The sequence below is a fragment of the Protopterus annectens genome, chromosome 3.part0, assembly GCF_019279795.1.
Source record: "Protopterus annectens isolate FY-2018-M chromosome 3.part0, PAN1.0, whole genome shotgun sequence".
Taxonomy (NCBI): Eukaryota; Metazoa; Chordata; order Ceratodontiformes; family Protopteridae; genus Protopterus; species Protopterus annectens.
The window spans coordinates 1,695,720,809-1,695,737,659 of record NC_056731.1 but is presented as its reverse complement, the minus strand read 5'-3'; the positions used below and the strand labels follow the sequence as shown (position 1 = coordinate 1,695,737,659).

General features: G+C 44.3%; 1 protein-coding gene across 1 annotated transcript in view; it reads right to left on the bottom strand.

The window, feature by feature from the left end:
- Positions 1 to 16,851, bottom strand: part of EMC2 (ER membrane protein complex subunit 2) — a 1,476,345-nt gene that overhangs the window by 888,297 nt on the left and 571,197 nt on the right. The window lies entirely within an intron of this gene.

Sequence of the window (16,851 nt, the reverse complement as noted above, 5' to 3'; positions counted from 1 at the left end):
GGCGTCCACTCTCCAGGCCTTTGGATGAAAGGTCCTCGAACAAAACTTTTCTAATTGATGATTCCTGTGGGAGGCAAAAAGATCTATGTCTGGCCTCCCCCACGCTTGTATTATCTCTGTAAACACTTGAGGATGCAACTTCAATTCATCTGTCATATTTCTGCTTAGATTGTCTGCCAGCATGTTTTCCAATCCTGGCAAGTACTGTGCTTGAAGTTCGATTTGCCATTCCAGAGCCAAGTTCCAAAGAGTCATGGCTAGTCTGCACAAGTGGTATGAATGTGTTCCTCCTTGTTTGTTTATGTACCACACTACTGTGGTGTTGTCTGTTCTTATCAGTAATTGTCCTGGATGCAGGAGGTCCTTGAAAGCTGTAATTGCATTTATTACTGCTAGCATTTCTTTTTGATTGATGTGAAGGTGCTTTTCCTTTTGGGACCATTTGCCCTGAATGCACCTGTCTGTCATGTGTGCCCCCCAGGCGTAATCTGAGGCGTCTGTTGTGATGACTTGATATGCTTGAGGCTTGCAGAATGGGAGACCTGTGTTTGCTTGACATGCTTGGGCCCACCATAGAAATTCCTTTTGCAAACATGGAATTATTGGTATTATTGTTTCCAAACTGTGACTGTGTTGAGACCATAGGTTTTTTAGGTACCACTGAAGTTTCCTCATATGCAACTTTGCACATGGGATTAAAAGAATGCAAGATGCCATGAAGCCCAGAGCCTGCAGGATTTTCCTTGCAGTAAGCCTGGTACATTTTGCTAGTATTTTGAAGTACTGAGTCAGTTGCCCCTGTTTTTCTGGCGTAAGATAGGCCATCTGGGTGTTTGTGTCCAAGCTGGCACCCAGGAAATTTATTTTCTGAGATGGTGTTAGCCTGGATTTCTCTTTGTTGATTGTGTATCCCAGAGAATGCAGTAACCGTGTTACATAGGCCAGATGTTCCAGAAGTATGTGCTTGCTGTCCGCTTGGATCAGGCAGTCATCCAAATAAGGGTAAATTTGTATCCCTTGAAGTCTGCAGTAGGCAATCACTGATGCCAGGTATTTTGTGAATACTCTGGGCGCAGTAGATAAGCCAAAGGGCAATGCAGAGAATTGATAGTGGATTGAACCTGCAAGAAATCTGAGGTATCTTCTGCAGCTTTGTCTGATTGGGACATGCAGGTATGCCTCCTTGAGGTCCAATGTTACCAGCCAAAACTCCTTGACCAGCATGGGAAGAAGCTGCTGTAATGTGAGCATCTTGAATTTTGGTACGAGTAAAAGTGTGTTTAGGATGGATAAGTCCAAAATGGGTCTCCAGCCGGTTCCTTTCCTTGGTACCAGAAAAAGTCTGGAATAAAAACCTTGACCTTGTTCGTGAGTAGGTACCTCTTGAATAGCTCTCATGCCTATGAGCTTTGAAATTTGTAGTTGTGCCTCTGCCCTTTGATTGTGTGGCAGGTTTGGCATGCCTCTCATTTTTGGAAGAGTGTGGAATTTAAATTTGTAGCCTCTGTTTATAATGTCCAGGATCCATTTGTCTGTTGTGACAATATGCCATTTTCTTGCAAATAATGCCAGCTTTCCTCCCAAAGGTGCTGCCAGCTGAGACTTGCTTGGCATGGAAATGAGGGAGTCATTGGGTTTGTTTCCTGTATTGTTGTGCACTGTCTTCGCCACCTCTTGGTGCTGGAGTTTGCCACTGTCGGCCTCTATATGATCCTTGTGATTGCCCTCTGCCCCTTGTGCGTCTGTATCTACCTCTTTGGGGCTTGTCAGTGGCTGGAAAGGACCAGTTTTTTGAAGGCCAATTTCTGCTAAAACGTGGTGGTTGGACCTGTAGAAAGCTTTGACAGTTTGCATAGATTTGGCTTTCTTCCATTTTCCGTAATATCTCCTCAGCATTAGTACCAAACAGCACATCCTTTTGTAAAGGAGCATCTAGAAGTTTAGCTTTCACATGATCAGGCAAGCTTTGTTCCCTAAGCCAGGCATGTCTACGAATGACTGATCCTGTAGCAGCAGCTCTACTTGAGGCCTCTAGGGCATCATAGCCACATTGTAAGGTGTGTTTACCCACTTGCTCTGCACTATGCATCATATCCTGCAACTCCTTCAAATCTGGTTGTTCAGGTTGAGACATTTTATTCCTTAATTGTGATAACAGGAACTGTTGATATTTAAGCATATGAAACTGACAATTTAAGGCCCTCATGGCTAGGGTGGCCGAGGTATATACCTTTTTTCCCCACCTTTCTAAGGATCTTGACTCTCTTCGCAGGAAGTGGATTCTTGGCAGTAGAGGCCTTCAATCCCTTGGGGCCTTGAGAAATGGTTTCAGGGTCAGCATTATGGTTTTTGTAGAGAAATTGGTGAGAGTTAGGAACTCTGTAGTACCTATCAGGTTTGACTGGTGCAGGAGGCAGGGAATCCGGGTTAAGGCAAGCCTCGAATAAACATCATCAAGTATGTCCAAAACAGGAGGTATCGCCAGAGGTCTGTGTTGAGGTAACAAAAGAAATTCCCTAAGTCTTTTCTTGGAATCGGAAAAGTCTTGGCCTTCCCAATGGAAGTGTTCCCTCAAAGTGTGCAAGATTTCCCCAAAGGAAAAATCCTCAGGAGGAGATACAGAAGGAATGGACTGCTCTGCATCCGAATCTTCAAAAGGGGAGTAAGAGTGTTCCTCTACATCAGAATGTTCTGATAAAATGAAGCCCTGATCAGAAGAGGGAGAATCTTCCTCCACTCTGGGTCTCTTGTCTGGAGGGGGCTGAGAACCCCTGATAAGAGTAATTAAATCCTCAGCCATTTTAAGCATCTGTTTTTTAGGCATGGGGCCTGGAGAAGGGCCCTGTGCAACAGGCCTCTTGGGATGCCTGGCTGCTTTGGATTTAGTAAAGGCCTTAATAGAAAAGGAAGATGAGGGTCTAAAGACACCATGGGTGGAAGTGGACCTGTCCACATTAGGAGGCTCAACATTAGCAATGGCTTCGGTGGTTGTAGTCTGGGAAAGGGCCGAGGTACCTGCGGTCTCGGGTACAGAGGACACCGCCAAAGGAGTGTCGTCGGTAGTCAGGGACTGCAAAGGCGTCTCGCTGAGAACCGGACCACGTGTAGCCGGTTTTGGTGTGTTGTCGGTGGGGACCGCGGACCTCGCGTGTCGGTGCTTGTCCTTGCGTTTTTTGGACAAAACGGTAGTCGGAGTCTCCAACGACATTTTATAATCAAAGGCTTTACCAAAAAAGTGTTGGGCGAACTCCGCCCGACGCATAATAGTGCGTTTATTGAAAGTAGCGCAAAAGCGACAGCCCGAGACGTCGTGGTCTGGGCCTAAACAAGGTATGCAGAGGGAATGGAAATCCTTATGCGGTATTTGCTTCCCACAAGAAATACAATTATTAACTTTTTCTGACATCGGTCTGAGGCAAGAAAAGTTTCCCCAACGGGGTGCTTAGCTTTAATGAAGACTTCGGTTTCCAATTTTTCGTAATTCAGGAGCTGGCCGACCGGCACTTGCAAACTGCTTCTGCTTCGGGCACCGCGCGGCAAAAAAGACAGAAGAACATGGCATCGGCTGTGTCTTATATACTCTGTCCTCACTGACGTCAGGAGAGAAAGCGACACCAACCGACGCTGGACCTAGACTTTGGAATTCGGCCGACCGAGGACCCGCCTGACGGCAGAGAACCCATCTGTGATTACTGCAGCTGTATGCACGATGAACATCTGTACTATGTTCATTGTGTTACACTGCTGCAGTCATCACACTTGGGTTGAATCCCAAAGCTAAGGATGGGCGGTGGAACTAAACAGGGTTTGGAGAAGCTAGTAGGCCCTGCAGAACTGCAGTGGTAAAGCCAGCTCTGGTTTTAGAGTATAGAGGTAAGTGATAGTGCTTGGTGAAGGTATGAACTGAACTCCAAGTTGCAGCCTCCAAAATATCCTTGGTTGGTACCCCTCTGAGGAAGCCTGTTGATGTTGCTGTAGCCCTGGTGGAATGCGGCCTAATGTTACCAAGTACAGGTTTCCCATGGTGTGTGTAGCAGAAACGGATACAATGTCCTATCCATTTTGAAATGGTCTGTTTTGAGATCGCCTTTCCTTGTGATCCTGCAGCATAGGATACAAAGAGCTGGTCAGATTTTCTGAAAGCCTTAGTTTTATCCAAGTAATAACGTAATTGCCTGTGAATGTCCAAAGAGTGTAGGAGCCTTTCCCTTTTGTTCTGGGGGTTTGGATAAAAGGTGGGCAAATGAATGGTTTGGTTTAGGGCCACACTGGATACCATCTTTGGCATAAAGGAAGGGTTAAGTTCGTAAAGCGACTCTGTCTTGATGAAAAATGATGAAAGGCTCCACTGCCATTAGGGCCTGTAGCTCTGAGACTCTTCGTGCTGAAGTTATTGCTAGCAGCAGAGCAGTTTTCCATGATAGAAACTGTAAATCAGCTGTAAAAGCTGGTTCAAAGGGCAGTAGTGTAAGTTTTTCCAAAACAAAGTTGAGATCCCAAGTTGGTGTTGGTGCTCTCCGGGGCGGTCTTGTGTTCTTAGCCCCTCTGAGGTACTGTCTAAGTAATGGATGTGAAAATATAGGAGGATCCGTGTTGTATTGAGCTGAAATAGCTGAGGCGTGGATCTTAATAGATGAAAAGGAAAGTCCTTTGTGCAACATCTCAGTTAAATATTGTAGAATTTGAGGAATATTTGAGACAAGGGGATTCTGGCCTTTAGCCTGGTTCCAGGCACAGAATCTTTTCCATTTGTCTGAATAGGCTTTCCTGGTGCTGGGCCTCCTGGCCTCCAGAATGACATCCATAACAGCTTTAGAGAGAAGTGTTGACTGGTTGTTTAGGTAATTTGCCATGCAGCCACATTGCAAGTCTTGAGCTGGCTGTGTAGAATCTGATTGTTTTGCTGAGTGAGCAGGTGAGGAATTTGAGGTAAAATCCATGGTGGGCCTTGAGCCATGTTCCTTAGTATTGGATACCAGTGTTGGCGTGGCCAGTCTGGAGCAATGAGTATCATTTGTGGCCTCTCTAATCTGGCTTTCAGCAGCACCTTTGCCAGAAGAGGCAGTGGAGGAAAGGCATACACTGTTAATGTTTTCCAACTGAATGAGAGGGCGTCAACTTTCCAAGCTAGTGTGTGGTATGTCCTTGTGCAAAATTTCCGTAGTTGGTAGTTTTGGGGGGAGGCAAACAGATTTATGTCTGGGCTCCCCCATTTTTGAGTTATCATTGTGAATACTTGTGGATCTAGTTTCCACTCGTGAGGATCTATGATGTTTCTGCTTAGATTGTCTGCAATGTGTTTTTCTTTCCTGGCAGGAATTATGCTTGTAGTTGAACTTGGTAGGTCAGTGCTGTGTTCCACAAGGTCATTGCTTGCCTGCATAGGGGGTAGGAATGTGTGCCCCCTTGCTTGTTTATGTACCACATCACTGTGGTGTTGACCATCTTTATTAGTAGTTATCCTGGATGTAGGAAGTCCTTGAAAGCTGTTAGGGCATTTTGTACAGCTAGCATCTCTTTTTGATTGATATGTAGATGCCTTTGATCTGCAGACCATTTGCCTTGAATACACTGTCCTGCCATGTGTGCTCCCCCAGGCATAATCCGATGCATCCGTTGTTATAGTTTGCCTGGCTGTGGGTAAGGTAAAAGTCTGACCCTTGTTGAGGTGACATGCCTGAGCCCACCATAGAAAATCCTGTTGAAGGCAGGGAATGAGTGGTATTATTGTTTCCAAGCTGTGGCTGTGTTGAGTCCATACGCTTTTCAGGTACCACTGTAATTTCCTCATATACAGTTTTGCATATGGTATTAGTAGTATGCAAGATGCCATGAATCCCAAGGCCTGCAGAATTTTTCTTGCAGGGAGTTGGGTATTTGTTGCCATCATTTTGAAGTATTGAGTCAGTTGTCTTTGCTTGTCTGGAGTGAGATAAGCCATCTGGGCCGTTGTATTTAAGCTGGCACCCAGGAATATTATGTCTTGTGAGGGCACTAGTTTTGACTTCTTTTCATTTACTGTGTACCCTAGGCAACTTAATAGGTTTTTGACAAATGCCAGATGCTTTAAAAGAATGTCCTTGCTTTCTGCTTGAATAAGGCAGTCGTCCAGGTATGGATATATTTGAATTCCTCTTTGTCTGCATAATGCAATTACTGGTGCCAGGCATTTTGTGAAGACCCTGGGCGCAGTAGATAAGCCAAAGGGCAGTGCAGAGAACTGGTAATGGGTTGAACCTGCTAAAAATCAGAGGTATCTTCTGCAATTTTGTCTGATAGGGACATGCAGGTATGCCTCCTGGAGGTCCAGCGTTACTAGCCAAGCCTTCTTGCCCAGCATGGGAAGAAGTTGCTGTAGTGTTAGCATCTTGAATTTGGGTACCTCGAGATATGTGTTTAGAATTGAGAGGTCCAGAATGGGTCTCCAAGCTTTGTCCTTTCGGGGAACTAGAAAGAGTCTTGAGTAAAATCCTTGTCCCTGCTCCTGTGTAGGAACCTCTTCTGCTTTTACACCAAATAAAACATCCTGCTGTAAAGGTGCATCCAATAACTTTGCTTTTACATGATGAGGTAAAGTTTGTTCTTTTAACCAAGCATGCCTACGTATGACAGACCCTGTCACTGCTGCTCTACAAGACGCTTCCAATGAATCAAATCCACATTGCAAAGTATGTTTTCCCAGTTGTTCAGCTGCATGCAACAAATCTTGCATTTCCTTGTAATCAGGCTGCTCTGTATGTGTGATCATTTTTTGTTTTAATTGAGACAGCAAATATTGTTGATATTTCAGCATGTGAAACTCGCAATTTAAGGCCCTCATAGCTAGAGTAGCTGAGGTATATATTTTCTTTCCCCATCTGTCTAGTGCTCTAGAATCCCTTTCAGAGGGTAAAGGATTTTTAGCACTAGAGACCTTAACCCCTTTGGGACCCTGGGAAATGGTTTCTGGGTCAGCAACAGGGCTTTTATATAGGAATTTGTGCGAGTCAGGGACTCTGTGGTATCTGTCTGGTTTGGCTGGTGCAGGAGGTAGTGAATCTGGGTTAAGGCTAGATTCTGAATAAACATCATCCACAATGTCTAAAACTGGTGGAATAGCAAGTGGCCTGTGCTGGGGTAGTGAAAGGAGCTCTAGGAAACTTTTCTTAGAATCAGAGTAATCCTGGCCTTCCCAGTGGAAATGTTCCCTCATGGTATGTAAAGTTTCCCCAAAAGAGTAGTCTTCTGGGGGAGATGCTGAAGGAATAGACTCTTCAGCATCAGAGTCTTCATAAGGAGGAAAAGAATATTCCTGTTCTTCAGAAGAATCTGAGGAAACTGAAACCTGGTCAGAGGAAGCGTAGTCCTCCTCCTGTCTAGGCCTTTTATCAGGAGGGGGACGGGAACCCCTGATTAGGGTAATTAAGTCTTCAGCCATCTTAACCATCTGTTTCTTAGGCATGGGGCCTTGTACTGGAGACTGCTGTACAGTCTTCTTTGCTTTTAAAGGAGTTTTCAGCTTTGCATAGGATTTAATAGTGAGTGTAGTCAGTCTGAAGACACCTTCTGCAACTGAAGGCGTTTCAACTGCACCGGAATCTCCTTCAGCCATGGAGTCGGAAGGGCCTAAAGATAGAGGCTGTGGAGGCCTAGCAATCTTCTCTTGGGAATCGGATGCCGCCTGGGGTTCTGAATCAGCGGTCATCAGGGGCTGCGTAGGCGCCTCACTGAAAACCGGAGAACCGGCGACTGGCCTAGCAGAGGCCTCGGTGTCTGGTTTGGGTCTCGGATGCCTGTCCTTATCTTTGCGTTTTTTATGCATTCCGGTCGTCGGTTGCTCCAACGGCATGGTATAATTAAATTTCCTACCAAAATAATGTCGGGTGAAATCAAACTGACGTTTTATAGTTCGTTTGTTACACCTAGCACAAAACCGACAACCTGTGACGTCGTGGTCTGGGCCTAGGCAAGGAATACAATAAGAATGAAAGTCCTTATGAGGTATTTGCTTCCCACAAGAAATGCAATTGTTAACTGTTTCTGACATCGGACTGAGGCAAGAAAAGGTTCCCCAACGGGGTACTTAGCTTTATTGAAGACTTCGGTCTGAAATTTGATTTGAAAATCTCAGGAATCGGCCGACCGGCACTTGCAAACTGCTTCTGCTTTGGGCACCGCATGGCAAGAAAGACTGAAGAAAATGGCGTCGGATGCCTCTTATATACCCCTGGCGCACTGACGTCAGGGAAGAAGAGACAGCAACCGACGCCGGACCAAGACTTTGGAACTCTGGCCGACTGTAGGACCACCTAACGGCAGGATAACCCAAGTGTGATGACTGCAGCAGTGTAACACGATGAACATCTGTTCGGTTTACAGGAGTGGGAGGAATTCCCCTATAAGGAGGTAAATGTTTCCAGTTGCAACTGTAACCAATCCTCCGGAACCAGTATTACTGCCAGAGAGTCTGAAATAATTTGCTGCCGAAGGGAAAGACAGACAACAGTCTACAGGACAGACTTAGAGATGTAGGGACTGGAGCGCTGACAGTCACTCTGAAGGGGCAGTCTGTCACTTTTGTTTTGAAGAGATCCCTGTTTTTATTGTTCCCTTTTCGCCATCTGTGATTATTTTGTCTTTTAAAAATGCAGAGCATTTGTAAGATTTATAATGTGTGGCTTGAAAATATTAGTAACTTGCTTAAATAATTTCACTCTGTTATCAAATTGTTTGAGAACCTGAGTGCCAGCAGAAAAGCATCTTTGTCTAAAGTACAGTTAAAAAAACTTAGACTTTTCCTCATCAGAAAACCTTTAAATACATACACACATATATTTTTCAAAACAGTAGCAGTAGTGGTGGCCCTAGACACAGTATCTGCACAATCACACACACTCTTCAAAGCATGTTTAGACATTGGGACAGGTCAGAAACCGAATGAATTAGACAGGACCTACCTGGTGAAGGAAGTATGGCCGAACAATCCCAGAAGCTGTCAACATACAACACAATTAACAACACAATTAACAGGGAGAATTAAATTCTCTTATAAAATCTCATAACTTATCTTCTTGTCTAAAGGGGGAGGGTTCTGCTTTTTTGGGGGGACTGAAGAATGAAAGTCAGGGTTACTCCAAGCAGCGTTTAACATATCCTCCAAGGCTGGCATAACTGAAGGAATGGATATAGTGTGAGATTAAATCCACTTGTATCATAATATCTCCTCAGTTTAGGGGAAGCATCCAGTTGTTCTCACAAAAATACATCAATTATCTTGGAACTAATCTTAGAAGAGGAAAACTTCTCCATAGAGTTGGAAAATACAAACTTTTCCCTGAATCTGAATCTTGGCCTTGAGAACCAGACAAAAAAAAGCCAGTATCTAAGTTAGAATCCTTTAACATATTTTCTTCAGAAATATACTGACCTAGTCAGTATGGATTTCTGTTCTCCACAATACAAAGACTACAATAAACTCCTGGTTAAGGCTAGGCAAGCAGCCTGTGTCCCTATTTATGCCAACATTGTCATGGCCATCTGGGAAAGTAAGCTTGTTTTGATATCAAAGTTTAAGGGAAATCTGTATTGCTACAATAGATTTCTGGATGATATTTTTATTTTATGGAATAATACAATAAATGAACTTAATGATTTTATGGAACATATCACAAATTCTACAACCTTTTTGAAGTTTACAATGACTCATAACTTTACACATATCAACATTTTAGATGTGCTGGTCACAAAAGACACAGTAAAAAAGAAGTTATGAACTCATCATAACGTTCCATCTGTGTTATCGATCTTTATTTATCCTTGACGTATAAGACTCGGTTCCGACCCTCAGAAACGGCTCGGCTCTTACAACAGATCGCGAGAACCAAAAACTCTGGAGCTAACTCCCTACCCCAAATGCCCCTCTCTAGATTACCTCAGATCGAGTTTGCAGCTATAAAGGAAGACAGGAAAGACAGCCCTATTGCAATTGTAGAGGCTATATCCAAGGTCATATATGAAACAACAGATAACCAGGACTAGAGTTTGTTCCTCCAAGAAGCCTGAAGGAGGGGGGGGTGTGGGTGGGGTGTCAAGGATAAATGAAGATCGACAACACAGATGGAATGTTAAGGTGAGTACATAACTTTTTTTATCTGATGTTGTCAAGCTTCATTTATTCTTGACATATGGGACAGAGTCTCTAGTGACCTTGCATCTTGGGAGGCCTTATGGAAGGATGTTCCTGAGCACCACAGTGCCAAAGGACACTCTTTCCCTGGAGACCAGATCCAATTTGTAATGAGTGATAAAGGTATGTGGAGTAACCCAGGTTGCTGCTGCACATATTTCATCCATGGAAGCTTTTGAGTGAAAAACAGCAGATGTGGTTATCACCTTAGTAGAATATACTTTCACTGGTGTAGGTAATTGGACGTAAAGTTATACATTCCCTTAATCATTAAATAAAGTAACCTTTGAAATTGGTTTACCCATGGATGGACTCAAAAAGGAGACAAGTAACTAGTCTGACTTTTAAAAGTCTTTGTTCTGCTGAGATAAAAATACAATTGCCTGTGAACATCTAACAAGTGCAAACAATATTCTTCCTTGTTAGAAAAATTAGGGAAGAAGACTGGTAAATTAATAGACTGAATAATGTTAGCTTCAGAAACCACTTTAGGAAGAAAGGATTGGTTGGTTCTTGTGAAATCCTGTGTTTATGAAAAATCAAACATGGAGATTTTGAAGATAACGCTTGAATCTCTGAAATTCTTCTGGTGGATGTAACGGCTACCAGGAAAATGGTTTTCCATGAAAGGAACTTCAGGTCACAACTAAGCCGCTGGCTCAAAAGGGGAATGGACCAATGCCTGTAGAACCATAGTAAGATCCCATGAAACGACAGGATCCTTATGAGGAGGTTTTAACCTCAAGGTTCTTTTCATAAACACTTTACACAATCTAGAAGGGATTATGGAGTGCTCTTCAAAACCATCAAGGAAGTTGGAAATAGCAGCTAGCTGGACTTTAATAGTAGAAGAAGAAGCTCCCTGCTTGAAAAGCATAGCTAAAAATTCCAACACCTTTTCAACCGGTGCAGAGAGGGGGTCAATACCATTATTGTGTGCCCAAAATGAGAATCTTTTCCAGTTACTGTGGTAAAGTCTCCTGGTAGAAGGCTTATGGGAAGCTAACAACATTTTTTGGACTGGGGAGGGCATGTTATCTTGCCTGGTTATCAATGGAATTGGAAGAACCAAGCTGTAAGCTTGAGGTTTTCGAGAATGGGGTGAACTAGTCCCTGTGGATCCGGGTCCAGAATCCATGGACGGTGAATTAGGTGAGGCCAAAGAAAGGGGACCCAAACTTGTCAAGGCCAGAAGGGAGCAATGAGGATCACATTGCTTTTCAACCTGATGGCTTTCTTCAAGAAAGGAGGTATTACTGGGGGAAAGGCATAGAGCAATCCCAAGGGCTAGCTGTGAAGGAGAGCGTCTCTCAAAGACTCCCTCTGGGGGAGGTTAGGGCAAAGTAGCTGCTGCACTTGTTGTTCAGGGGTGATGCAAACAGGTCACAGCAAGGCTGGCCCCAGTGACAGAAAATCTCCTTTACCACTCTGGGATTGGAGATCCCTTGTGAGGCAGGAGGATGCATCTGCTCATCTTGTCCTCTATCACATTTGAGTTCCCCAGGATGTGTGTTGCTATCAGAAAGCGGTTAGAAGAGATTTCCCATTGCCATACTCTTCAGCTTCTCAACACATGGGGTAAGACTTGGTTCCTCCCAGTTTGTTGATGTACCAGATCACTGACATACTGTCTGATTGAATGGAAATCGTTCCCACAGGGAGGGCAGCTTAGAAGACTTGCAACACTAAAAGCACTGCCCTCAACACCAGAACACTGACATGCAAATCAGTCTTTATTGGGGACCAAGTGACTTGGACTGTTCTGTCCAGATAATGTCCCCCAACCTCATCTGGAATGTATCTATGGTCACTATGGCTTGGACTGAAGAAGAATGAAGGGTTAGCCTAAGAGAATTTCCTCTGATTCTATCCACCAGGATAAGTCTTTTTTGCAATGACTGGTAAACCAAGTGAGATGCGTCAGGGGATGACTGAGAATGGATCACTGGGAAGCTAGAAGCCACTGCAGAAGTCTCATGTGGAATCTTGCTAGTGGGACCAGTGTGATGGCCAAAGCCATGGATCTTAGAGCTTGAAGAACTAATAGAGCAGGTACCATGTCGCTGAAGAGAACAGTTTCCACCTGGGACCTTATAGTTTGCAATCTGTGAGGAGGAAGTGAAGCTATGCAAGAGGAAGTATCCAGGCGAGCCCCTATAAACTCCAATTCTTGAGGCGGACTTGGTTAGGATTTCGTGTGACTCACTGTAATACCTAGATAAGTACAACTGTGTAGAATAAAATGTCTTGACTGCTCAAGTAGATGCCTGGTGGGAGCGGTGATGAGCCAGTTGTCTAAATATGGAAACACTTGGGAATCCGTGTAGTCTCAGGTGAGCTGCTACTGCCATACACTTGTTGAACACCCTGGGGGCTGTGGTGAGACCGAAGGGTAGAGCTCTGAAATGATAATGACTGGCTCCTAGCCAGAAGCAGAGGAACCTTCTGGAGTGCTTGTCCATTTTTTTCTATACAGCACATCCAATCATCTTTCCCTAGGAAAGGTAGAATAGACTGAACCATGACCATCCAGAATTTTGCCTGCTGAACAAACTTGATCCAAAATTGGTCTCCTGTTCCCTGACTTTTTTTGGCACCAAAAAGAACTTTGAGTAGAATCCAGATCCTATTTAGTTTGGTGAGACTTCTTGGATGACTTTTTTTCTAGCAGCTTTTGAATTTCCAGAGCTGCCTGATCCCTCTGACTGAGTGGAACATCGGGGATTCATCTGCCTGTTCTTGGGGTGAGAATGAAAAGAATGTAGCATCCTCTGTAATGATCCTTCACACCCAAATATCAGTGGTTATTTGTTGCCAGGCTAGTGAGAGCAAGGACAATATTCTCCCAACTGCCTCCACAGGCAAGCAATCGGGCCTTCCTTCAGAAAAGCTGATGGGGTTTCCCTGAGAAAGAATCTCTGGAACCCTGATTTTGCGGGCCATTTCTGCTGTGAGGTCAGCGTCTTATACTAGAACTCCCCCCCTCTACCCCAGGGGGAGCCACTGCCATGTATGTCCTGAAAAGGCCCTTGGGATTTCTTGAACAACATTTTTCCACTCCTCTGGTTCCTGGAGAAGGACCACTGGGGAGCAGAAAACTGTATGCCCAGTGCAGACAGGGTCTTTCCATCTTTTTCTCACCTGGCCAAGGTCTTTCTGACTTTGGGGCCAAAACAGGGACGATCTGTCAAAGGAAGTATCGACAAAGGAAGACTTAAATGGCTCTGCAAACTCACACAAGCACATCCAGGCATGCCTCCTTATGGCTTACTGCAATGCCTGAACATGCTGCCCTAGTCATCCCTTTGGCTGCATGCATAATTATCCCCATGGACAAGTTGGAAACAGACTCCAGGATGGACAGCTGGGAGGCCACTTTGTCTTGCACCTCCTCAGACTCGGCTCTTGCAAGGGTATCGGACAGCTCCTTGATCAGATCTGTCTGAAGTCTACTTGCACCTCCTCAGACTCTGCTCTTGCAAGGGTATCGGATAGCTCATTGATCAGATCTGTCTGAAGTCTAGTAAAATGTGCCATGTGGTTCAAAGACCATAAGGTGAAGGTCGATGAAGAGTACACCTGCTTCCCAAACCTGTCCATCACCCTGGACTCTTGGTCAGGAGGATGAACAGTGGAACTCTCTTCTGCAAGTTCCTTCTTTGTGGCTGCCGCAACCACCATGGCATCTACTGTTAACTCCTTGGCCCAAAACTGTTGGTCCTCCAGTGTGATGAGAATTTTGTCTGGTCTCCTGGGGATTAGCTCTACAGAATCAGGGGTTTTCCATGCCTGCTGTGTGATCAACTTAATAGTCAGCGGGTGGGGTCAACCAAGAGGTAGATGGGCGAGCACCGAAAGCTTGCAGGTATACTGATTCCTCCCAGGAAGGGTCTTTGGGCTTCCAGCCACCCATCTGCTTTAATAAGTCAAGAGTGTCTCCAAAGGAGATGTCCTCTAGGGGTGACCAGGGGGAACCCTCCCCTTCATCAAAGTCTGTTTCCTCCATGACAGATTCCTCTGGGGAATCTAGATGTTTCCTCTTACACGTCCTCTTCCAAGGGCACCTCCTTAGTGGGAAGCTCTGTAGAGGACTTGGAAGAGGTAAGTCCCTGTGCAGGGGTATCCTGCAACTTGATGCTCGCCATCCGGGTGTAGAGGTTGGAGGAAGCTCTGGGTGAAAAGGAGTCCTAGGGAAACACTCTGATAGGGAAGGAACCAGCTGAGAACTTGCAGAGTCCAAGGTCTTTCCATGAGGTGGAAGGCAGCCCCCCCCCCCCAAACAGGGAAGGAAGCCTGGAACTGGGAAGAACAATCCCGGAACCATGGTCCCACCCCGCCCCAATGAGACTGCCACCGAAGCCAAAGCTGGAGAGGAGCCTGTGTGTGTCAAGACTTCAAAAAGCAAAGACGGCTCTGAGAAAGCTAGAGTTGAATCACGCACCTCAGAACCAGCAGTGGAGCTATGACCCCGGGAGTCCTCTGGATCCAAAAAAAAAACAAGGAACTCAGGGCACACACCGGAGCTGAAAGCATAAAAGCTGTTGTCACCAGGACCACCAGAACTGGGGGACTGGAGTTGTGGTCTAAGGCTTCAGTGGAGGTTAGAGGAGGAATGTCTGGTGGAGTCCTTGGAGAAAAGGTCACATGTCCAGAAGGGAATGAAACCTGAGAAGTACTTGTAAGACCCACAGCCATGAGCAGCTTATCCACCAATTTCACAATGTCAACTTCTGTCAAACTCCTGGAAGAACAAACAGAAAAGGGTGATGGAGATTCAGGTCTCTCTATAAAGAGGCTTGGGAGATGACTCACAAAGGGACCCACTGAGGGGGAGTACCTATTTGCATGGTTTAATCAATTTGTAAAATTCAGTGGAATATTGAAGATGTTTCCAACTTGTGCACCATCTTGCTCTGCTCCCGATTGTCATACACTATGTTAGGGAGATTACTAGTTTCCTTCAGTGATGAATCTTGACATCTGCAGAGTCTGGGACAGTGTGATTCTTGTGAAGTTTTCAATGGACTTAACATGCATAGGCTATTCTTCTGCTACAGTCTAATCCTAATAGCAGAGTTTTAAATACTGGCTGGGGTATTACTGTATTTTTGGGATCTTTTATGACTTTTTGCATTTATGAACATTGTTTTCCATTCCAGACAATTGTCTTAGCCTACATATATAATCTTGGTGGGTTGCAATGGATTTCTTTTGAATACTGAGAAACACAACTACTGGGTGTATTTCAATATTGCGGTCTTCATTGTTATAACTAAACTGTAACTAATGTCAGTTTGCCTAAAGGTAGGTTTCTTTATTCTCTGCTAGTACTTTACACTTTGCTTTGGTACTCCCTGTCATCTGATGATATTCTCTGCATGTACATTAATACTTCAGTGTAGGTTATTTTATTAGTTAACACTTAACTTGCTTTTGTTGGCTTTGTAATGAAAGTGTGACTGTTTTGTGATCAATCCTTATGAATATAGTCACAAAACACTGCCATGAACAGCAACTAAACTTATAAATATCATTAAAAAAGTGTTTTTGCAAACCACATTACTTAAATATACCAACTCCAAGATCGCTGCATCTCAGGGAAAGGAGACATCTCCAAAATACCACAATTTCACTCTTTTGGAGTCAAATAGTTTTTTGTACATTTATGATTGTATGAAAAAACGCTGAACACTAGTGTGTTGCAAACAAGCCTGCCAAGTATTTTTGTTATACGACTCTCCAATCCTAGGAACCCAATTTTTGGCTCTACCTCTTGCTCTCTCAGTATTCCTTACATGTGGGTGATGAATAGTCAAAGGGGTGGAGTCAGAAAAAGCTCCTTTTCTGTATGTCCAGACATAGGGAGCTGTGTGGGTTAAGGTGATACAGCACTTCCCTAGGGTGAAACATCACAGGGATTTCTTGCTTGGTGGGTAATGGTACCTCAGGCACTGGATTTTCACTTCAACAGATAGGCAATACCTTTTGGGAGTGCTGTCTAGGGATATGAAGTCCAATGTCCGGCTGATGAAGAAAATACTGGTACTATATCAGAGTTGTTCTAAACAGTCGATCTGGTGTTCACCACAGAAACTTTGTTAGATGACTGTCCAGATCCTTTAGTACTGTCTCTCTCTTAGTCACCTTGTAATTCACGGTCTTTGGTAGGTGAATATTAGTGGGGAAATGACCATTTGCTAATACGCAGCCTGGAGTTAAGAAGGGTAAAGGCTGGGAGATTTACCACTTTGAATATGTTCAGAGTACAGCACTAAAATCCTTGTGTACCATCTACCAGCTTACAAGAGGCATTTCATTGCTGTAAGAGTTTTCAGAACTTCTCAATGACTTCATTTGTGAAACTTTTAGAAAGTTGATTCTGGGACATTTTAGTGCCTGGGTCAATGGTGAAACTTGCGAAATGGCCGTAGAGCTTCCAGGTTATTTAAAAACTTTGACTTCACTTAGGTCATTTTCACTGCTATAAATAAGACTGAGCATTCATTAAACTTAATCTTCCAGGTTTGTCTTCAGACCAGGGACTTTGTGGTGGATCCTGTCTTCTGGTTGAGCAATAGTTTAGCTTACTTTATATTCATCTTTCCCCTTACTTGGTTTCCTGAAGTGCAGTTGATGAAATGTAGGAAGAGAAGGGGCTACAAATTCAGGCATCATCAACCCAATCA